This window comes from Hyla sarda, chromosome 8, assembly GCF_029499605.1.
Source record: "Hyla sarda isolate aHylSar1 chromosome 8, aHylSar1.hap1, whole genome shotgun sequence".
Taxonomy (NCBI): domain Eukaryota; kingdom Metazoa; phylum Chordata; class Amphibia; order Anura; family Hylidae; genus Hyla; species Hyla sarda.
Window position 1 is genome coordinate 142,628,697 of NC_079196.1, and position 23,287 is coordinate 142,651,983.

General features: G+C 42.5%; 2 long non-coding RNA genes and 10 pseudogenes across 5 annotated transcripts; all 12 read left to right on the forward strand.

The window, feature by feature from the left end:
• Positions 1–678: 678 nt before the first annotated feature.
• LOC130284373 (uncharacterized) lies at positions 679–10,822 on the forward strand. Of its 3 annotated transcripts, XR_008847007.1 has the most exons (6): positions 679–757; positions 2,404–2,485; positions 3,972–4,053; positions 5,696–5,777; positions 7,398–7,479; positions 8,911–10,822. It is a non-coding gene; the product is annotated as an uncharacterized LOC130284373 (long non-coding RNA). The 3 variants fall into 3 exon arrangements; XR_008847005.1 differs by lacking the exons at positions 679–757; positions 2,404–2,485 and having other exon boundaries at positions 3,001–4,053; XR_008847006.1 differs by lacking the exons at positions 679–757; positions 2,404–2,485; positions 5,696–5,777 and having other exon boundaries at positions 3,001–4,053.
• Positions 1,069–1,328, forward strand: LOC130289088 (U2 spliceosomal RNA; annotated as a pseudogene).
• On the forward strand, positions 4,365–4,624 carry LOC130289819 (U2 spliceosomal RNA; annotated as a pseudogene).
• LOC130287782 (U2 spliceosomal RNA) lies at positions 6,089–6,348 on the forward strand (annotated as a pseudogene).
• LOC130289955 (U2 spliceosomal RNA) lies at positions 7,791–8,052 on the forward strand (annotated as a pseudogene).
• On the forward strand, positions 9,513–9,772 carry LOC130288658 (U2 spliceosomal RNA; annotated as a pseudogene).
• A 437-nt stretch (positions 10,823–11,259) lies between the features above and the next one.
• On the forward strand, positions 11,260–11,519 carry LOC130288705 (U2 spliceosomal RNA; annotated as a pseudogene).
• A 649-nt stretch (positions 11,520–12,168) lies between these two features.
• On the forward strand, positions 12,169–21,940 carry LOC130284374 (uncharacterized). Of its 2 annotated transcripts, XR_008847009.1 has the most exons (8): positions 12,169–12,674; positions 14,303–17,864; positions 18,579–19,098; positions 19,181–19,356; positions 19,675–19,843; positions 19,947–20,059; positions 20,444–20,630; positions 21,576–21,940. It is a non-coding gene; the product is annotated as an uncharacterized LOC130284374 (long non-coding RNA). The 2 variants fall into 2 exon arrangements; XR_008847008.1 differs by lacking the exon at positions 12,169–12,674 and having other exon boundaries at positions 12,685–17,864; positions 21,576–21,936.
• On the forward strand, positions 12,986–13,247 carry LOC130289608 (U2 spliceosomal RNA; annotated as a pseudogene).
• On the forward strand, positions 14,700–14,959 carry LOC130288739 (U2 spliceosomal RNA; annotated as a pseudogene).
• Positions 16,442–16,701, forward strand: LOC130288636 (U2 spliceosomal RNA; annotated as a pseudogene).
• On the forward strand, positions 18,176–18,436 carry LOC130289834 (U2 spliceosomal RNA; annotated as a pseudogene).
• Positions 21,941–23,287: the final 1,347 nt, after the last annotated feature.

Sequence of the window (23,287 nt, forward strand, 5' to 3'; positions counted from 1 at the left end):
ACTGCTGCTCACAACCAATGTTGCAATGGAGTGTCTCCATCTGCTGGTGGTATTGGAAAGGCTTTAGTGCTATGACAGGGTCTGAAGAAGAAGAGAAAGAAGAAGACGGAAAAAAATATATTAAAAAAGAAAAAGAGAGAGAGAGAGAATGACTTAGTGAGCAAGTGAGTGAGAGAGTGAGAGTGAGTGAGAGTGAATAAGTGAGTGAGTGATTGAGTGAGTAAGTGAGTGAGTGAGTGAGTGAGAACAAATGAGTTAAAGCAAGTGAGTGAGTGAGATCGAATGAATGAAAGTCTGAATGACAGAAAGAAAAAAGGATGAAGAAAGAAGCATGAAGAAAAAAATATGTATATGGAGTTGCAGACATGAGTGCAATCTACAAAGCCATTGCGGCTGATCCTCATGGGAGGATTATTGCACCAGGACCCTTAGCACTTTTAAAATGCCATTCAATGCCACTTCTAGGGCTAGATGTAAACTGCAGATGACCATGTTGTGGTAGTTACCATGGATACCCAAGTGATGTGTGAGCTAACACATAGGCCCAACAGATTCCAAGAAGGCCAGAATCACCAGCGGCACCACCATCGGTTGTCAGGTTACCCGGATTCAGCAAATACCAGAGTCCAAAATGATGCAGGTTTATACTGTTAATTTTCAGTTTATCGTTACAGTTGATTGTTATTCCATGTCGGAAGGGACGCAGCTACAGCCAGTGGGGTAACTAGAGACAGGCAGGCAGCTATGTGCAACAAAGGTAGGCGTGTTGTTTTCATATGCAGATCTGAAATATTGTCTTATATGCAAGAGGAGGAGTGATGGGGGTTCAGGCAAAAGCCAGGCTATGGATTGCATTGCTAAATGCTCCATCAGAGTGCAATGGCCTCCTGACCTTTTTTTAAGTGATGATGTGGGTTTAGCCTGTGCTGTATGTATGTATGGGTGGCTGACTGCCACCCACCCAGAGAGTGTATGGGAGGCTGGTTGGCTGCCAGCCTTCCTTCCATTCCTATGAGTAATGTGAGTGCTCATGAAGGGGACATGGTTGGGTCCACCCCTTTCTCGGTTATCCCCTCTAGGCCTTTTGGCTTAGATCAAGTGTAAAGAAAGAAAGGATCTTGCGACAGATCGCATCCTCAGGCACGTTTTTTTTGGTGTGAATACTTGCACTTGGGTGACTTGTGAGCACATACTGATACGTTCCCTATCTGGGGACCATAAATTAAATGGATTTTTGAGAAAGGGAGCTGATTTGGAAGCTTGCTTCCGTCGCCCTATGCATTGACCCGATGTGGCAGTATCTTCGGGTAGTGAACAGTGCACCACCCCATTCCAGTGTTAAACAAGAAAGATTCTCATTTAATCCTCCGTGGGTGAGAGTTTGAGAATTGGAGACCAAAATGAAGAGTTGCACTGACTGGTTTATGAACGTCTATTCATTTAGCGTTTTAATGACCATGTTTGCACACTGGTTGGTGTAAAAAAAATAAAATAAAACTAAATAATAATAATCTAGCACACCTGTGCAGGTTTGACATGACATGACAGGTAGCTGTCTTGTGGGTGGTGCTGAATCCTGTTAAATGACGTGAGGGTCTCATGCCTATACACAAGGGTGTGTCATTGCTGTTGCTTGACCATGCATTGGTTTCTGTGGTCAGTGAATGATAAAAACAAAATTTACCATCCATTGATGGATGGGAAATCCGCCATGAGGCATTTGTTTTTAGAAACTGCTGCTCACAACCAATGTTGCAATGGAGTGTCTCCATCTGCTGGTGGTATTGGAAAGGCTTTAGTGCTATGACAGGGTCTGAAGAAGAAGAGAAAGAAGAAGACGGAAAAAAATATATTAAAAAAGAAAAAGAGAGAGAGAGAGAATGACTTAGTGAGCAAGTGAGTGAGAGAGTGAGAGTGAGTGAGAGTGAATAAGTGAGTGAGTGATTGAGTGAGTAAGTGAGTGAGTGAGTGAGAACAAATGAGTTAAAGCAAGTGAGTGAGTGAGATCGAATGAATGAAAGTCTGAATGACAGAAAGAAAAAAGGATGAAGAAAGAATCATGAAGAAAAAAAAGATGTATATGAAGTTGCAGACATGAGTGCAATCTACAAAGTCGTTGAGGCTGATCCTCATGGGAGGATTATTGCACCAGGACCCTTAGCACTTTTAAAATACCATTCAATGCCACTTCTAGGGCTAGATGTAAACTGCAGATGACCATGTTGTGGTAGTTACCATGGATACCCAAGTGATGTGTGAGCTAACACATAGGCCCAACAGATTCCAAGAAGGCCAGAATCACCAGCGGCACCACCATCGGTTGTCAGCTTACCCGGATTCAGCAAATACCAGAGTCCAAAATGATGCAGGTTTATACTGTTAATTTTCAATTTATCGTTACAGTTGGTGTTATTCCATGTCGGAAGGGACGCAGCTACAGCCAGTGGGGTAACTAGAGACAGGCAGGCAGCTATGTGCAACAAAGGTAGGCGTGTTGTTTTCATATGCAGATCTGAAATATTGTCTTATATGCAAGAGGAGGAGTGATGGGGGTTCAGGCAAAAGCCAGGCTATGGATTGCATTGCTAAATACTCCATCAGAGTGCAATGGTCTCCTGTCCTTTTTTTAAGTGATGATGTGGGTTTAGACTGTGCTGTATGTATGTATGGGTGGCTGACTGCCACCCACCCAGAGAGTGTATGGGAGGCTGGTTGGCTGCCAGCCTTCCTTCCATTCCTACGAGTAATGTGAGTGCTCATGAAGGGGACATGGTTGGGTCCACCCCTTTCCCGGTTATCCCCTCTAGGCCTTTTGGCTTAGATCAAGTGTAAAAAAAGAAAGGATCTTGCGACAGATCGCATCCTCAGGCACGTTTTTTTGGGTGTGAATACTTGCACTTGGGTGACTTGTGAGCACATACTGATACGTTCCCTATTTGGGGACCATAAATTAAATGGGTGAGAATTTGAGTTTGAGAATTGGAGACAAAAAGGATGAGTTGCACTGACTGGTTTATGAACGTCTATTCATTTAGCGTTTTAATGACCATGTTTGCACACTGATTGGTGTAAAAAAAAAAAATAAAACTAAATAATAATAATCTAGCACACCTGTGCAGGTTTGACATGACATGACAGGTAGCTGTCTTGTGGGTGGTGCTGAATCCTGTTAAATGACATGAGGGTCTCATGCCTATACACAAGGGTGTGTCATTGCTGTTGCTTGACCATGCATTGGTTTCTGTGGTCAGTGAATGATAAAAACAAAATTTACCATCCATTGATGGATGGGAAATCCGTCATGAGGCATTTGTTTTTAGAAATTGCTGCTCACAACCAATGTTGCAATGGAGTGTCTCCATCTGTTGGTGGTATTGGAAAGGCATTAGTGCTATGACAGGGTCTGAAGAAGAAGAAGACGGAAAAAAATATATATAAAAAGAAAAAGAGAGAGAGACTGACTTAGTGAGCGAGTGAGTGAGAGAGTGAGAGTGAGTGAGTGAGAGTGAATAAGTGAGTCAGTGATTGAGTGAGTGAGTGAGAACAAATGAGATAAAGCAAGTAAGTGAGTGAGATCGAATGAATGAAAGTCTGAATGACAGAAAGAAAAAAGGATGAAGAAAGAAGCATGAAGAAAAAAAAATGTATATGGAGTTTTAGACATGAGTGCAATCTACAAAGCCGTTGAGGCTGATCCTCATGGGAGGATTATTGCACCAGGACCCTTAGCACTTTTAAAATGCCATTCAATGCCACTTCTAGGGCTAGATGTAAACTGCAGATGACCATGTTGTGGTAGTTACCATGGATACCCAAGTGATGTGTGAGCTAACACATAGGCCCAACAGATTCCAAGAAGGCCAGAATCACCAGCGGTACCACCATCGGTTGTCAGGTTACCCGGATTCAGCAAATACCAGAGTCCAAAATGATGCAGGTTTATACTGTTAATTTTCAGTTTATCGTTACAGTTGGTGTTATTCCATGTCGGAAGGGACGCAGCTACAGCCAGTGGGGTAACTAGAGACAGGCAGGCAGCTATGTGCAACAAAGGTAGGTGTGTTGTTTTCATATGCAGATCTGAAATATTGTCTTATATGCAAGAGGAGGAGTGAGGGGGGTTAAGGCAAAAGCGAGGCTATGGATTACATTGCTAAGTGCTCCATCAGAGTGCAATGGTCTCCTGTCCTTTTTTTAAGTGATGATGTGGGTTTAGCCTGTGCTGTATGTATGTATGGGTGGCTGACTGCCACCCACCCAGAGAGTGTATGGGAGGCTGGTTGGCTGCCAGCCTTCCTTCCATTCCTATGAGTAATGTGAGTGCTCATGAAGGGGACATGGTTGGGTCCACCCCTTTCCCGGTTATCCCCTCTAGGCCTTTTGGCTTAGATAAAGTGAAAAAAAAGAAAGGATCTTGTGACAGATCGCATTCTCAGGCACGTTTTTTTTTGTGTGAATACTTGCACTTGGGTGACTTGTGAGCACATACTGACACGTTCCCTATCTGGGAACCATAAATTAAATGGATTTTTGAGAAAGGGAGCTGATTTGGAAGCTTGCTTCCGTCGCCCTATGCATTGACCTGATGTGGCAGTATCATCGGGTAGTGAACAGTGCACCACCCCATTCCAGTGTTAAACAAGAAAGATTCTCATTTAATCCTCCGTGGGTGAGAATTTGAGTTTGAGAATTGGAGACCAAAATGATGAGTTGCACTGACTGGTTTATGAACGTCTATTCATTTAGCGTTTTAATGACCATGTTTGCACACTGATTGGTGTAAAAAAATAAAATAAAACTAAATAATAATAATCTAGCACACCTGTGCAGGTTTGACATGACATGACAGGTAGCTGTCTTGTGGGTGGTGCTGAATCCTGTTAAATGACGTGAGAGTCTCATGCCAATACACAAGGGTGTGTCATTGCTGTTGCTTGACCATGCATTGGTTTCTGTGGTCAGTGAATGATAAAAACAAAATGTACCATCCATTGATGGATGGGAAATCCGCCATGAGGCATTTGTTTTTAGAAACTGCTGCTCACAACCAATGTTGCAATGGAGTGTCTCCATCTGCTGGTGGTGTTGGAAAGGCATTAGTGCTATGACAGGGTCTGAAGAAGAAGAAGACGGAAAAAAATATATATAAAAAGAAAAAGAGAGAGAGAGAGAGAGAGACTGACTTAGTGAGCGAGTGAGTGAGAGAGTGAGAGTGAGTGAGAGTGAATAAGTTAGTGAGTAATTGAGTGAGTGAGTGAGTGAGTGAGAACAAATGAGTTAAAGCAAGTGAGTGAGTGAGATCGAATGAATGAAAGTCTGAATGACAGAAAGAAAAAAGGATGAAGAAAGAAGCATGAAGAAAAAAAATGTATATGGAGTTGCAGACATGAGTGCAATCTACAAAGCCGTTGAGGCTGATCCTCATGGGAGGATTATTGCACCAGGACCCTTAGCATTTTTAAAATGCCATTCATTGCCACTTCTAGGGCTAGATGTAAACTGCAGATGACCATGTTGTGGTAGTTACCATGGATACCCAAGTGATGTGTGAGCTAACACATAGGCCCAACAGATTCCAAGAAGGCCAGAATCACCAGCGGCACCACCATCGGTTGTCAGGTTACCCGCATTCAGCAAATACCAGAGTCCAAAATGATGCAGGTTTATACTGTTAATTTTCAGTTTATCGTTACAGTTGGTGTTATTCCATGTCGGAAGGGACGCAGCTACAGCCAGTGGGGTAACTAGAGACAGGCAGACAGCTATGTGCAACAAAGGTAGTCGTGTTGTTTTCATATGCAGATCTGAAATATTGTCTTATATGCAAGAGGAGGAGTGATGGGGGTTCAGGCAAAAGCCAGGCTATGGATTGCATTGCTAAATGCTCCATCAGAGTGCAATGGTCTCCTGTCCTTTTTTTAAGTGATGATGTGGGTTTAGCCTGTGCTGTATGTATGTATGGGTGGCTGACTGTCACCCACCCAGAGAGTGTATGGGAGGCTGGTTGGCTGCCAGCCTTCCTTCCATTCCTATGAGTAATGTAAGTGCTCATGAAGGGGACATGGTTGGGTCCACCCCTTTCCCGGTTATCCCCTCTAGGCCTTTTGGCTTAGATCAAGTGTAAAAAAAGAAAGGATCTTGTGACAGATCGCATCCTCAGGCACGTTTTTTTTTGTGTGAATACTTGCACTTGGGTGACTTGTGAGCACATACCGATACGTTCCCTATCTGGGGACCATAAATTAAATGGATTTTTGAGAAAGGGAGCTGATTTGGAAGCTTGCTTCCGTCGCCCTATGCATTGACCCGATGTGGCAGTATCTTCGGGTAGTGAACAGTGCACCACCCCATTCCAGTGTTAAACAAGAAAGATTCTCATTTAATCCTCCGTGGGTGAGAATTTGAGTTTGAGAATTGGAGACCAAAATGATGAGTTGCACTGACTGGTTTATGAACGTCTATTCATTTAGCGTTTTAATGACCATGTTTGCACACTGATTGGTGTAAAAAAATAAAATAAAACTAAATAATAATAATCTAGCACACCTGTGCAGGTTTGACATGACATGACAGGTAGCTGTCTTGTGGGTGGTGCTGAATCCTGTTAAATGACATGAGGGTCTCATGCCTATACACAAGGGTGTGTCATTGCTGTTGCTTGACCATGCATTGGTTTCTGTGGTCAGTGAATGATAAAAACAAAATTTACCATCCATTGATGGATGGGAAATCCGCCATGAGGCATTTGTTTTTAGAAACTGCTGCTCACAACCAATGTTGCAATGGAGTGTCTCCATCTGCTGGTGGTATTGGGAAGGCATTAGTGCTATGACAGGGTCTGAAGAAGAAGAAGACGGAAAAAAATATTTATAAAAAGAAAAAGAGAGAGAGAGAGAGAGACTGACTTAGTGAGCGAGTGAGTGAAAGAGTGAGAGTGAGTGAGAGTGAATAAGTGATTGAGTGAGTGAGAACAAATGAGTTAAAGCAAGTGAGTGAGTGAGATCGAATGAATGAAAGTCTGAATGACAGAAAGAAAAAAGGATGAAGAAAGAAGCATGAAGAAAAAAAATGTATATGGAGTTGCAGACATGAGTGCAATCTACAAAGCCATTGAGGCTGATCCTCATGGGAGGATTATTGCACCAGGACCCTTAGCACTTTTAAAATGCCATTCAATGCCACTTCTAGGGCTAGATGTAAACTGCAGATGACCATGTTGTGGTAGTTACCATGGATACCCAAGTGATGTGTGAGCTAACACATAGGCCCAACAGATTCCAAGAAGGCCAGAATCACCAGCGGCACCACCATCGGTTGTCAGGTTACCCGGATTCAGCAAATACCAGAGTCCAAAATGATGTAGGTTTATACTGTTAATTTTCAGTTTATCGTTACAGTTGGTGTTATTCCATGTCGGAAGGGACGCAGCTACAGCCAGTGGGGTAACTAGAGCCAGGCAGGCAGCTATGTGCAACAAAGGTAGGCGTGTTGTTTTCATATGCAGATCTGAAATATTGTCTTATATGCAAGAGGAGGTGTGATGGGGGTTCAGGCAAAAGCCAGGCTATGGATTGCATTGCTAAATGCTCCATCAGAGTGCAATGGTCTCCTGTCCTTTTTTTAAGTGATGATGTGGGTTTAGCCTGTGCTGTATGTATGTATGGGTGGCTGACTGCCACCCACCCAGAGAGTGTATGGGAGGCTGGTTGGCTGCCAGCCTTCCTTCCATTCCTATGAGTAATGTTAGTGCTCATGAAGGGGGCATGGTTGGGTCCACCCCTTTCCCGGTTATCCCCTCTAGGACTTTTGGCTTAGATCAAGTGTAAAAAAAGAAAGGATTTTGCGACAGATCGCATCCTCAGGCACGTTTTTTTTTTGTGTGAATACTTGCACTTGGGTGACTTGTGAGCACATACTGATACGTTCCCTATCTTGGGGACCATAAATTAAATGGATTTTTGAGAAAGGGAGCTGATTTGGAAGCTTGCTTCCGTCGCCCTATGCATTGACCCGATGTGGCAGTATCTTCGGGTAGTGAACAGTGCACCACCCCATTCCAGTGTTAAACAAGAAAGATTCTCATTTAATCCTCCGTGGGTGAGAATTTGAGTTTGAGAATTGGAGACCAAAATGATGAGTTGCACTGACTGGTTTATGAACGTCTATTCATTTAGCGTTTTAATGACCATGTTTGCACACTGTTTGGTGTAAAAAAATAAAATAAAACTAAATAATAATAATCTAGCACACCTGTGCAGGTTTGACATGACATGACAGGTAGCTGTCTTGTGGGTGGTGCTGAATCCTGTTAAATGACATGAGGGTCTCATGCCTATACACAAGGGTGTGTCATTGCTGTTGCTTGACCATGCATTGGTTTCTGTGGTCAGTGAATGATAAAAACTAAATTTACCATCCATTGATGGATGGGAAATCCGCCATGAGGCATTTGTTTTTAGAAACTGCTGCTCACAACCAATGTTGCAATGGAGTGTCTCCATCTGCTGGTGGTATTGGAAAGGCATTAGTGCTATGACAGGGTCTGAAGAAGAAGAAGAAGACGGAAAAAAATATATATAAAAAGAAAAAGAGAGAGAGAGACTGACTTAGTGAGCGAGTGAGTGAGAGAGTGAGAGTGAGTGATAGTGAATAAGTGAGTGAGTGATTGAGTGAGTGAGTGAGTGAGTGAGAACAAATGAGTTAAAGCAAGTGAGTGAGTGAGATCGAATGAATGAAAGTCTGAATGACAGAAAGAAAAAAGGATGAAGAAAGAAGCATGAAGAAAAAAAAATGTATATGGAGTTGCAGACATGAGTGCAATCTACAAAGCCGTTGAGGCTGATCCTCATGGGAGGATTATTGCACCAGGATCCTTAGCACTTTTAAAATGCCATTCAATGCCACTTCTAGGGCTAGATGTAAACTGCAGATGACCATGTTGTGGTAGTTACCATGGATACCCAAGTGATGTGTGAGCTAACACATAGGCCCAACAGATTCCAAGAAGGCCAGAATCACCAGCGGCACCACCATCGGTTGTCAGGTTACCCGGATTCAGCAAATACCAGAGTCCAAAATGATGCAGGTTTATACTGTTAATTTTCAGTTTATCGTTACAGTTGGTGTTATTCCATGTCGGAAGGGACGCAGCTACAGCCAGTGGGGTAACTAGAGACAGGCAGGCAGCTATGTGCAACAAAGGTAGGCGTGTTGTTTTCATATGCAGATCTGAAATATTGTCTTATATGCAAGAGGAGGAGTGATGGGGGTTCAGGCAAAAGCCAGGCTATGGATTGCATTGCTAAATGCTCCATCAGAGTGCAATGGTCTCCTGTCCTTTTTTTAAGTGATGATGTGGGTTTAGCCTGTGCTGTATGTATGTATGGGTGGCTGACTGCCACCCACCCATAGAGTGTATGGGAGGCTGGTTGGCTGCCAGCCTTCCTTCCATTCCAATGAGTAATGTGAGTGCTCATGAAGGGGACATGGTTGGGTCCACCCCTTTCCCGGTTATCCCCTCTAGGCCTTTTGGCTTAGATCAAGTGTAAAAAAAGAAAGGATCTTGCGACAGATCGCATCCTCAGGCACGTTTTTTTTTGTGTGAATACTTGCACTTGGGCTACTTGTGAGCACATACTGATACGTTCCCTATCTGGGGACCATAAATTAAATGGATTTTTGAGAAAGGGAGCTGATTTGGAAGCTTGCTTCCGTCGCCCTATGCATTGACCCGATGTGGCAGTATCTTCGGGTAGTGAACAGTGCACCACCCCATTCCAGTGTTAAACAAGAAAGATTATCATTTAATCCTCCGTGGGTGAGAATTTGAGTTTGAGAATTGGAGACCAAAATGATGAGTTGCACTGACTGGTTTATGAACGTCTATTCATTTAGCGTTTTAATGACCATGTTTGCACACTGATTGGTGTAAAAAAAAAAAAAAAAACTAAATAATAATAATCTAGCACACCTTTGCAGGATTGACATGACATGACAGGTAGCTGTCTTGTGGGTGGTGCTGAATCCTGTTAAATGACGTGAGGGTCTCATGCCTATACACAAGGGTGTGTCATTGCTGTTGCTTGACCATGCATTGGTTTCTGTGGTCAGGGAATGATAGAAACAAAATTTACCATCCATTGATGGATGGTAAATCCGCCTTGAGGCATTTGTTTTTAGAAACTGCTGCTCACAACCAATGTTGCAATGGAGTGTCTCCATCTGCTGGTGGTATTAGAAAGGCATTAGTGCTATGACAGGGTCTGAAGAAGAAGAAGAAGAAGACGGAAAAAAATATATATAAGAAGAAAAAGAGGAAGAGAGAGAGACTGACTTAGTGAGCGAGTGAGTGAGAGAGTGAGAGTGAGTGAGAGTGAATAAGTGAGTGAGTGATTGAGTGAGTAAGTGAGTAAGTGAGTGAGTGAGTGAGTGAGTGAGAACAAATGAGTTAAAGCAAGTGAGTGAGTGAGATCGAATGAATGAAAGTCTGAATGACAGAAAGAAAAAAGGATGAAGAAAGAAGCATGAAGAAAAAAAAATGTATATGGAGTTGCAGACATGAGTGCAATCTACAAAGCCGTTGAGGCTGATCCTCATGGGAGGATTATTGCACCAGGACCCTTAGCACTTTTAAAATGCCATTCAATGCCACTTCTAGGGCTAGATGTAAACTGCAGATGACCATGTTGTGGTAGTTACCATGGATACCCAAGTGATGTGTGAGCTAACACATAGGCCCAACAGATTCCAAGAAGGCCAGAATCCCCAGCGGCACCACCATCGGTTGTCAGGTTACCCGGATTCAGCAAATACCAGAGTCCAAAATGATGTAGGTTTATACTGTTAATTTTCAGTTTATCGTTACAGTTGGTGTTATTCCATGTCGGAAGGGACGCAGCTACAGCCAGTGGGGTAACTAGAGACAGGCAGGCAGCTATGTGCAACAAAGGTAGGCGTGTTGTTTTCATATGCAGATCTGAAATATTGTCTTATATGCAAGAGGAGGAGTGATGGGGGTTCAGGCAAAAGCCAGGCTATGGATTGCATTGCTAAATGCTCCATCCGAGTGCAATGGTCTCCTGTCCTTTTTTTAAGTGATGATGTGGGTTTAGCCTGTGCTGTATGTATGTATGGGTGGTTGACTGCCACCCACCCAGAGAGTGTATGGGAGGCTGGTTGGCTGCCAGCCTTCCTTCCATTCCTATGAGTAATGTGAGTGCTCATGAAGGGGACATGGTTGGGTCCACCCCTTTCCCGGTTATCCCCTCTAGGCCTTTTGGCTTAGATCAAGTGTAAAAAAAGAAAGGATCTTGCGACAGATCGCATCCTCAGGCACGTTTTTTTTTGTGTGAATACTTGCACTTGGGTGACTTGTGAGCACATACTGATACGTTCCCTATCTGGGGACCATAAATTAAATGGATTTTTGAGAAAGGGAGCTGATTTGGAAGCTTGCTTCCGTCGCCCTATGCATTGACCCGATGTGGCAGTATCTTCGGGTCGTGAACAGTGCACCATCCCATTCCAGTGTTAAACAAGAAAGATTCTCATTTAATCCTCCATGGGTGAGAATTTGAGTTTGAGAATTGGAGACCAAAATGATGAGTTGCACTGACTGCTTTATGAACGTCTATTCATTTAGCGTTTTAATGACCATGTTTGCACACTGATTGGTGTAAAAAAATAAAATAAAACGAAATAATAATAATCTAGCACACCTGTGCAGGTTTGACATGACATGACAGGTAGCTGTCTTGTGGGTGGTGCTAAATCCTGTTAAATGACGTGAGGGGCTCATGCCTATACACAAGGGTGTGTCATTGCTGTTGCTTGACCATGCATTGGTTTCTGTGGTCAGTGAATGATAAAAACAAAATTTACCATCCATTGATGGATGGGAAATCCGCCATGAGGCATTTGTTTTTAGAAACTGCTGCTCACAACCAATGTTGCAATGGAGTGTCTCCATCTGCTGGTGGTATTGGAAAGGCTTTAGTGCTATGACAGGGTCTGAAGAAGAAGACGGAAAAAAATATATATAAAAAGAAAAATAGAGAGAGAGAGAGACTGACTTAGTGAGCGAGTAATTGAGAGAGTGAGAGTGAGTGAGAGTGAATAAGTGAGTGATTGAGTGAGTAAGTGAGTGAGTGAGTGAGTGAGTGAGAACAAATGAGTTAAAGCAAGTGAGTGAGTAAGATCGAATGAATGAAAGTCTGAATGACAGAAAGAAAAAAGGATGAAGAAAGAAGCATGAAGAAAAAAAAATGTATATGGAGTTGCAGATATGAGTGCAATCTACAAAGCCGTTGAGGCTGATCCTCATGGGAGGATTATTGCACCAGGACCCTTAGCACTTTTAAAATGCCATTCAATGCCACTTCTAGGGCTAGATGTAAACTGCATATGACCATGTTGTGGTAGTTACCATGGATACCCAAGTGATGTGTGAGCTAACACATAGGCCCAACAGATTCCAAGAAGGCCAGAATCACCAGCGGCACCACCATCGGTTGTCAGGTTACCCGGATTCAGCAAATACCAGAGTCCAAAATGATGCAGGTTTATACTGTTAGTTTTCAGTTTATCGTTACATTTGGTGTTATTCCATGTCGGAAGGGACGCAGCTACAGCCAGTGGGGTAACTAGAGACAGGCAGGCAGCTATGTGCAACAAAGGTAGGCGTGTTGTTTTCATATGCAGATCTGAAATATTGTCTTATATGCAAGAGGAGGAGTGATGGGGGTTCAGGCAAATGCCAGGCTATGGATTGCATTGCTAAATGCTCCATCAGAGTACAATGGTCTCCTGTCCTTTTTTTAAGTGATGATGTGGGTTTAGCCTGTGCTGTATGTATGTATGGGTGGCTGACTGCCACCCACCCAGAGAGTGTATGGGAGGCTGGTTGGCTGCCAGCCTTCCTTCCATTCCTATGAGTAATGTGAGTGCTCATGAAGGATACATGGTTGGGTCCACCCCTTTCCCGGTTATCCCCTCTAGGCCTTTTGGCTTAGATCAAGTGTAAAAAAAAGAAAGGATCTTGCGACAGATCGCATCCTCAGGCACGTTTTTTTTTTGTATGAATACTTGCACTTGGGTGATTTTTGAGCACATACTGATACGTTCCCTATCTGGGGACCATAAATTAAATGGATTTTTGAGAAAGGGAGCTGATTTGGAAGCTTGCTTCCGTCGCCCTATGCATTGACCCGATGTGGCAGCATCTTCGGGTAGTGAACAGTGCACCACCCCATTCCAGTGTTAAACAAGAAAGATTCTCATTTAATCCTCCGTGGGTGAGAATTTGAGTTTGAGAATTGGAGACCAAAATGATGAGATGCACTGACTGGTTTATGAACGTCTATTCATTTAGCGTTTTAATGACCATGTTTGCACACTGATTGGTGTAAAAAAATAAAACTAAATAATAATAATCTAGCACACCTGTGCAGGTTTGACATGACATGATAGGTAGCTGTCTTGTGGGTAGTGCTGAATCCTGTTAAATGACGTGAGGGTCTCATGCCTATACACAAAGGTGTGTCATTGCTGTTGCTTGACCATGCATTGGTTTCTGTGGTCAGTGAATGATAAAAACAAAATTTACCATCCATTGATGGATGGGAAATCCGCCATGAGGCATTTGTTTTTAGAAACTGCTGCTCACAACCAATGTTGCAATGGAGTGTCTCCATCTGCTGGTGGTATTGGAAAGGCATTAGTGCTATGACAGGTTCTGAAGCAGAAGAAGAAGACGGAAAAAAATATATATAAAAAGAAAGAGAGAGAGAGACTGACTTAGTGAGCAAGTGAGTGAGAGAGTGAGAGTGAGTGAGAGAGAATAAGTGAGTGAGTGATTGAGTGAGTGAGTGAGTGAGAACAAATGAGTTAAAGCAAGTGAGTGAGTGAGATCGAATGAATGAAAGTCTGAATGACAGAAAGAAAAAAGGATGAAGAAAGAAGCATGAAGAAAAAAAATGTATATGGAGTTGCAGACATGAGTGCAATCTACAAAGCCGTTGAGGCTGATCCTCATGGGAGGATTATTGCACCTGGACCCTTAACACTTTTAAAATGCCATTCAATGCCACTTCTAGGGCTAGATGTAAACTGCAGATGACCATGTTGTGGTAGTTACCATGGATACCCAAGTGATGTGTGAGCTAACACATAGGCCCAACAGATTCCAAGAAGGCCAGAATCACCAGCGGCACCACCATCGGTTGTCAGGTTACCCGGATTCAGCAAATACCAGAGTCCAAAATGATGCAGGTTTATACTGTTAATTTACAGTTTATCGTTACAGTTGGTGTTATTCCATGTCGGAAGGGACGCAGCTACAGCCAGTGGGGTAACTAGAGACAGGCAGGCAGCTATGTGCAACAAAGGTAGGCGTGTTGTTTTCATATGCAGATCTGAAATATTGTCTTATATGCAAGAGGAGGAGTGATGGGGGTTCAGGCAAAAGCCAGGCTATGGATTGCATTGCTAAATGCTCCATCAGAGTGCAATGGTCTCCTGTCCTTTTTTTAAGTGATGATGTGGGTTTAGCCTGTGCTGTATGTATGTATGTATGGGTGGCTGACTGCCACCCACCCAGAGAGTGTATGGGAGGCTGGTTGGCTGCCAGCCTTCCTTCCATTCCTATGAGTAATGTGAGTGCTCTTGAAGGGGACATGGTCGGGTCCACCCCTTTCCCGGTTATCCCCTCTAGGCCTTTTGGCTTAGATCAAGTGTAAAAAAAAGAAAGGATCTTGCGACAGATCGCATCCTCAGGCACGTTTTTTTTGTGTGAATACTTGCACTTGGGTGACTTGTGAGCACATACTGATACGTTCCCTATTTGGGGACCATAAATTAAATGGATTTTTGAGAAAGGGAGCTGATTTGGAAGCTTGCTTCCGTCGCCCTATGCATTGACCCGATGTGGCAGTATCTTCGGGAAGTGAACAGTGCACCACCCCATTCCAGTGTTAAACAAGAAAGATTCTCATTTAATCCTCCGTGGGTGAGAATTTGAGTTTGAGAATTGGAGACCAAAATGATGAGTTCCACTGACTGGTTTATGAACGTTTATTCATTTAGCGTTTTAATGACCATGTTTGCACACTGATTGGTGTAAAAAAATAAAATAAAACTAAATAATAATAATCTAGCACACCTGTGCAGGTTTGACATGACATGACAGGTAGCTGTCTTGTGGGTAGTGCTGAATCCTGTTAAATGACGTGAGGGTCTCATGCCTATACACAAGGGTGTGTCATTGCTGTTGCTTGACCATGCATTGGTTTCTGTGGTCAGTGAATGATAAAAACAAAATTTACCATCCATTGATGGATGGGAAATCCGCCATGAGGCATTTGTTTTTAGAAACTGCTGCTCACAACCAATGTTGCAATGGAGTGTCTCCATCTGCTGGTGGCATTGGAAAGGCATTAGTGCTATGACAGGGTCTGAAGAAGAAGAAGAAGACAGAAAAAAATATATATAAAAAGAAAAAGAGAGAGAGAGAGAGAGAGAGAGAGAGAGACTGACTTAGTGAGCGAGTGATTGTGAGAGTGAGAGTGAGTGAGAGTGAATAAGTGAGTGAGTGATTGAGTGAGTGAGTGAGTGAGTGAGAACAAATGAGTTAAAGCAAGTGAGTGAGTAAGATCGAATGAATGAAAGTCTGAATGACAGAAAGAAAAAAGGATGAAGAAAGAAGCATGAAGAAAAAAAAATGTATATGGAGTTGCAGATATGAGTGCAATCTACAAAGCCGTTGAGGCTGATCCTCATGGGAGGATTATTGCACCAGGACCCTTAGCACTTTTAAAATGCCATTCAATGCCACTTCTAGGGCTAGATGTAAACTGCATATGACCATGTTGTGGTAGTTACCATGGATACCCAAGTGATGTGTGAGCTAACACATAGGCCCAACAGATTCCAAGAAGGCCAGAATTACCAACGGCACCACCATCGGTTGTCAGGTTACCCGGATTCAGCAAATACCAGAGTCCAAAATGATGCAGGTTTATACTGTTAATTTACAGTTTATCGTTACAGTTGGTGTTATTCCATGTCGGAAGGGACGCAGCTACAGCCAGTGGGGTAACTAGAGACAGGCAGGCAGCTATGTGCAACAAAGGTAGGCGTGTTGTTTTCATATGCAGATCTGAAATATTGTCTTATATGCAAGAGGAGGAGTGATGGGGGTTCAGGCAAAAGCCAGGCTATGGATTGCATTGCTAAATGCTCCATCAGAGTGCAATGGTCTCCTGTCCTTTTTTTAAGTGATGATGTGGGTTTAGCCTGTGCTGTATGTATGTATGTATGGGTGGCTGACTGCCACCCACCCAGAGAGTGTATGGGAGGCTGGTTGGCTGCCAGCCTTCCTTCGATTCCTATGAGTAATGTGAGTGCTCTTGAAGGGGACATGGTCGGGTCCACCCCTTTCCCGGTTATCCCCTCTAGGCCTTTTGGCTTAGATCAAGTGTAAAAAAAAGAAAGGATCTTGCGACAGATCGCATCCTCAGGCACGTTTTTTTTGTGTGAATACTTGCACTTGGGTGACTTGTGAGCACATACTGATACGTTCCCTATTTGGGGACCATAAATTAAATGGATTTTTGAGAAAGGGAGCTGATTTGGAAGCTTGCTTCCGTCGCCCTATGCATTGACCCGATGTGGCAGTATCTTCGGGTAGTGAACAGTGCACCACCCCATTCCAGTGTTAAACAAGAAAGATTCTCATTTAATCCTCCGTGGGTGAGAATTTGAGTTTGAGAATTGGAGACCAAAATGATGAGTTCCACTGACTGGTTTATGAACGTTTATTCATTTAGCGTTTTAATGACCATGTTTGCACACTGATTGGTGTAAAAAAATAAAATAAAACTAAATAATAATAATCTAGCACAACTGTGCAGGTTTGACATGACATGACAGGTAGCTGTCTTGTGGGTAGTGCTGAATCCTGTTAAATGACGTGAGGGTCTCATGCCTATACACAAGGGTGTGTCATTGCTGTTGCTTGACCATGCATTGGTTTCTGTGGTTAGTGAATGATAAAAACAAAATTTACCATCCATTGATGGATGGGAAATCCGCCATGAGGCATTTGATTTTAGAAACTGCTGCTCACAACCAATGTTGCAATGGAGTGTCTCCATCTGCTGGTGGTATTGGAAAGGCATTAGTGCTATGACAGGGTCTGAAGAAGAAGAAGAAGACGGAAAAAAATATATATAAAAAGAAAAAGAGAGAGAGAGAGAGAGAGAGACTGCCTTAGTGAGCGAGTGATTGAGAGAGTGAGAGTGAGTGAGAGTGAATAAGTGAGTGAGTGATTGAGTGAGTAAGTGAGTGAGTGAGTGAGAACAAATGAATTAAAGCAAGTGAGTGAGTAAGATCGAATGAATGAAAGTCTGAATGACAGAAAGAAAAAAGGATGAAGAAAGAAGCATGAAGAAAAAAAAATGTATATGGAGTTGCAGATATGAGTGCAATCTACAAAGCCGTTGAGGCTGATCCTCATGGGAGGATTATTGCACCAGGACCCTTAGCACTTTTAAAATGCCATTCAATGCCACTTCTAGGGCTAGATGTAAACTGCATATGACCATGTTGTGGTAGTTACCATGGATACCCAAGTGATGTGTGAGCTAACACATAGGCCCAACAGATTCCAAGAAGGCCAGAATCACCAGCGGCACCACCATCGGTTGTCAGGTTACCCAGATTCAGCAAATACCAGAGTCCAAAATGATGCAGGTTTATACTGTTAATTTTCAGTTTATCGTTACAGTTGGTGTTATTCCATGTCGGAAGGGACGCAGCTACAGCCAGTGGGGTAACTAGAGACAGGCAGGCAGCTATGTGCAACAAAGGTAGGCATGTTGTTTTCATATGCAGATCTGAAATATTGTCTTATATGCAAGAGGAGGAGTGATGGGGGTTCAGGCAAAAGCCAGGCTATGGATTGCATTGCTAAATGCTCCATCAGAGTGCAATGGTCTCCTGTCCTTTTTTTAAGTGATGATGTGGGTTTAGCCTGTGCTGTATGTATGTATGGGTGGCTGACTGCCACCCACCCAGAGAGTGTATGGGAGGCTGGTTGGCTGCCAGCCTTCCTTCCATTCCTATGAGTAATGTGAGTGCTCATGAAGGGGACATGGTTGGGTCCACCCCTTTCCCGGTTATCCCCTCTAGGCCTTTTGGCTTAGATCAAGTGTAAAAAAAGAAAGGATCTTGCGACAGATCGCATTCTCAGGGACGTTTTTTTTTTGTGTGAATACTTGCACTTGGGTGACTTGTGAGCACATACTGATACGTTCCCTATCTGGGGACCATAAATTAAATGGATATTTGAGAAAGGGAGCTGATTTGGAAGCTTGCTTCCGTCGCCCTATGCATTGATCCGATGTGGCAGTATCTTCGGGTAGTGAACAGTGCACCACCCCATTCCAGTGTTAAACAAGAAAGATTCTCATTTAATCCTCCGTGGGTGAGATTTTTTTATTTGTAATATACATTTTCCTTACAAGCAGAGAGCTTCAAAGTTAGAAAAATGCAAAATTTTCAAATTTTTCATCAAATTTTAGGATTTTTCACAAGGAAAGGATGCGAGTTACCACAAAAATTTTCCACCATGTTAAAGTAGAATATGTCACGAAAAAACTATCTCGGAATCAGAATGATAACTAAAAGCATTCCAGAGTTCTTAATGTTTAAAGTGACAGTGGTCAGATGTGCAAAAAACGCTCTGGTCCTTAAGGCCAAAATGGGCTTGGTCCTGAAGGGGTTAATAAACAGATGGAAAAACAGTTTGAGATTTGGGAGAAGGAAATGGCGGAAATAAAGAGTAAGAAGCTAGCAAGGGATATGAATGATGTCCAGATGAAACGTGTATATAAATGGCAACGTCCGTCGGGAGACAGGGGACGACAGAGATCTGCCTCCATCTCCTCATTATCCTCGGCGGGTGAAAACTCGGAGAACCCACGCAGATTATATGGATCTAACCAACGACATAAAAGAAAGAAGACTGAGTTTGTCTCTCAATCTAAGAAGCGGTCTGAGGCTCCTCCCACAACAAGCAATACTCCTGCTGATACCTTACAGGTAATCAACTTGTCTACTCATGTTTTCTCTCTCCTTGAGATATCGGTCTTACAGAAAGGTTTAACCTTTTCTCCTTCTACAGCTTTCGACAAGTTTGCGGCAATAAAGGATTTGCATCTATTTGGACGTGATCTTCTTTTTAAAAAATGGCATCACAAGACAGACGAGTCATTGGGCCTTACATCCCCTGAGGAGAGACAAGCTCTTAATGATTTACAAGATTTACTATCTGAACAAGAGATTCCAGCTGAATATGAGGTACCCCAATGTATTCGCCCTAGATCGAAAAAATTCCCTCCACTGTCGATTTGCCCTGTGATTGATGTATTTGTTAAACTGGTTGGCCAGGAGTTTGAGCGGTTACCTGATACTATTCATAAAGATAATCTTTCACATGATGAACGACAATGTCTCAACAGATTACAAAGGATACCAGATGTTATCTACAAGCCCGCAGATAAGGGGGGCAACATTGTGGTCTGGCCTCCTAAATTATACGAGGCCGAGGCATATAGGCAACTTCGTGATCCTCTTTGTTATAAAAAACTAACTTTCAACCCCCTATCTCAATTTCAGGCTAATCTGAAGTCACTGCTGGATACAGCGGTTTAATCATCAGTGATATCAAGGAAACTGGCAGATGTACTCCAGATATCACATCCGACAATATCGACTCTCTATCTATTGTCAAAGGTTCACAAGCACGCTTCTAGACCACCAGGAAGGCCGATCATTTCGGGCACAGGTAACCTTACTGAAAATATTGCCAGATTCGTGGACAGCAAACTGAACCCCCTGGTTGAAAACCTACCTTCTTTTATACGTGATACCACTGATCTTTTACGTAGGATTGATGGCATTCAATTGGAACCAGATACTCTTCTTGTTACATGTGATGTGGAATCGCTGTATACTAGCATCAACCATACGGACGGATTGTCAGCATCAAGATTCTTTTTAGGTACGAGTAACTACTCTCCTGAAATGTCATAATTTATTTTGCAGTTATTGGAATTTACTCTGGTTCACAACTTTTTTCACGTTCAACGGGTCCCTCTACCTGCAGACCCGGGGGACACCTATGGGGGCGTCTTGCGCGCCCTCGTATGCCTGTCTTTTCCTGGGTCTCTGGGAGAGGGACCTGTTCCTGTCAGATCATGGGGATGTCGCGATTGGCCGCATCCTCTTTTGGGTGCGGTTCATCGACGACATCCTCATGATCTGGCTGGGGGATTCCACACAACTTTCACAGTTTATTTCCCGTCTGAATAACAACAGTTATAATATCAAACTTACTTATTCATGCGATGTTAATCAAGTGGAGTTTCTTGATGTTCTTCTACAGCGTGATCCAATGGGATATTTGCACTCGGATGTATTTCGCAAGAGGACCTCAGTCAATTCTTATTTACACGCTACATCATCTCATTCGACACATACTGTGAGAGCTATACCATATGGCCAGTACCTACGTGCTCGGCGTAATTGCTCCTCGGAACAAGCCTTCAAGAGACAAGCTGACGACTTAAGAGGTAGGTTTCTACAAAGGGGGTACAGTCACAGATCGCTGAAAAAAGCCTATAACAGGGCAAAACAACAGTCTCGTGTCCAACTATTATGTCCAAAACCTAAAAAGCATGGTGATGATACAGTACGGTTTATTACGAACTACCACTCTCACTGGGACAACATGAAATCCTGCATGACTAAATATTGGTCGATTTTGACCACGGACCCGGTCCTGAGACAGTACATTCCATCTAAACCCCAAATTACAGCTCGACGGGCGAAAAACTTAGGAGATCTCCTAGTTAAGAGTGAATACCTACCTGAACCACCTAAAAATATTTTTGGCTCAAGAGGGCCCAGATGGGGATCATCAGCATGTGGACAGTGCGTTGCCTGTCCTAACATGAAGCGGTCTACTACTTTTACGAACTCCCAGACTACAATTACTTACAGGATTAAACATCAGATTACATGTACTACACGTTATGTAGTCTACTATGCAGTGTGTCCCTGCCCAAAAATTTATGTGGGCCTCACCACACGCCCCCTCAAAATTCGCATTCGGGAACATATGAGAGATATCCGATTGGCGCAGAAAATTGGATGTATTGAGGATTTGAAGACAATATCCAAACACTTTAAGTTGTTCCATGATTGTGATGATGGGCTCCTCCAATTCTGTGGTATTGACAGATTGTATCCTGGGATGCGTGGGGGTGACTTGGGGAAACGATTGGCCCAACGTGAGAGCTATTGGATTTGGCGCTTGGATACGGTGCAACCCCACGGTTTAAATGAACTGTTACCATTTGGACCATTTTTATAGTTACAACATGTATATATATATATTTTTTGACCATTGAAGCCACTTATGTATTCCTTGTCTGTTCTGTCTGTTTTTAATCCCCTTTTAATTTATTTTCTACCTACTTTTAACAGTTATTCTTTTATTTTTGTTTCTTTTCCAGGACACAAATGTAAATAGGAGATTGCTCTCTATATTGATGTCTACATACTCAGGACTTTGGACTTGGGACTCATAGATGCCATTTTACCATGTTAATTTTCTTTTCTTCTTATTTTTGGATATGGGTCGGTGTCTTATAAATTTTGAATATTTTGGTTAATTTACTTTTATTAGTTTTTATTTCTAGAATGTATGTGCTGGGTACAATATATGGGTTTATATACTGTAGTTAGGTGAGCTATATGGGGATTATGTGCACTATATACACATTTTACCTCACCAGCACTAATTAGTTTTTCTCACTGCCTCTTCTTCCCCCTCCCTTTTCACTTTTTTCACATTTGCATTTTATTTGTCATTTTTCTCACACTTCACATTCCCCCCCCCCTTTTTAGTAAATATTATTATGCTATTTATATTACATTACAATTTTTAATAATTATTATTTTTTATGTTTTTTTACTTCCAATATTTTCATATACATCTTATCACTCCACTTCACTTTTTATCTTCCTTCCACAGCATTTTACATTTTTATATCATTCCCTTTCTACCACATTTTTCCTGTCACTTTACTTATATTTCACTCTCCCCTGGCTTGCACACATTTTCATTACACTCAGATATCCTTATTTCATATAGAATCCCACTTGACCCTAGGAGATCTCCTTTATTGCCCTATATAAATTAAATTAAATTATATATACTCCCTACATATAGGTCACTATATTCACCTCTTTTTATACACACACTGAACCACATACAATTTATATATTCACTTTTTATCTTTATTTAAATCTAAACTTATTATATGGCACCTAGTATACTCTTAATCATTCATTGCAATCCCGTATTTTCTATTATGTTATGTTACTGTATACATGTATGGATATGTTTAATCTATCAGTGTTCTACTGATCACAGACACTGCTCCTGTCGCTGGTGCGCGTGCGCCGTCTCTGCGCTGCCGGGGTTCCGGGTGAGTCGCGTCTACGTCATGGCACGGTCATGTGATTCTTCGCAGTGCCGTGTCATGTGACACGGCTCCTTCCGGTTTCCGGGTGGCGACGGGGCCGGCGTTCGCGTGCATTGTAACAGCCACAGGTGAGGATTATACTATTAATCTTCCAATACAATCTGATTGGTGTTCTTGGATATAAATAGACAGTCGGACTGGGATAGAGCCACTCCCAGACGAAGGTTGAGTACCGAAACGTACATTGGAGTGGTGCTGTCCCGGTCTCTGCTGATTGCTGTTGTACTCTGGTATATCGTCATACTGTTTTGTATCCATGCAATGTTATGTTTGCTTACATGCACACTGCACTTTATTTGGCATGCAATATTTTTTGCTCTCACTGTGAGATTTATATACATGTTTTCTACATGCTGCTAAACATTTTGTTTTTGCAAATTTGTGTGCAAGATTATTGTATCATTTCTATCTCATTGTGGTGGATCCAGTAATATATACACTATATACAACCCAGCCTTCATTGCAGAGCCGGTGACACCACCTTTTAGTCTCATTCCTCCTTGAAAAATAGTAGTTTTAACTAATATATATACAATTTTTATGTACTTACATTCTACGGAATTAATAAAATGATATATGTTTTATAAGTGACTCCGTTTTTCTCTTTCTTGTTATTTGCACCGCCCTATGTACACACACATACACAGCCCCAATATACATACACAGCCCTATATACA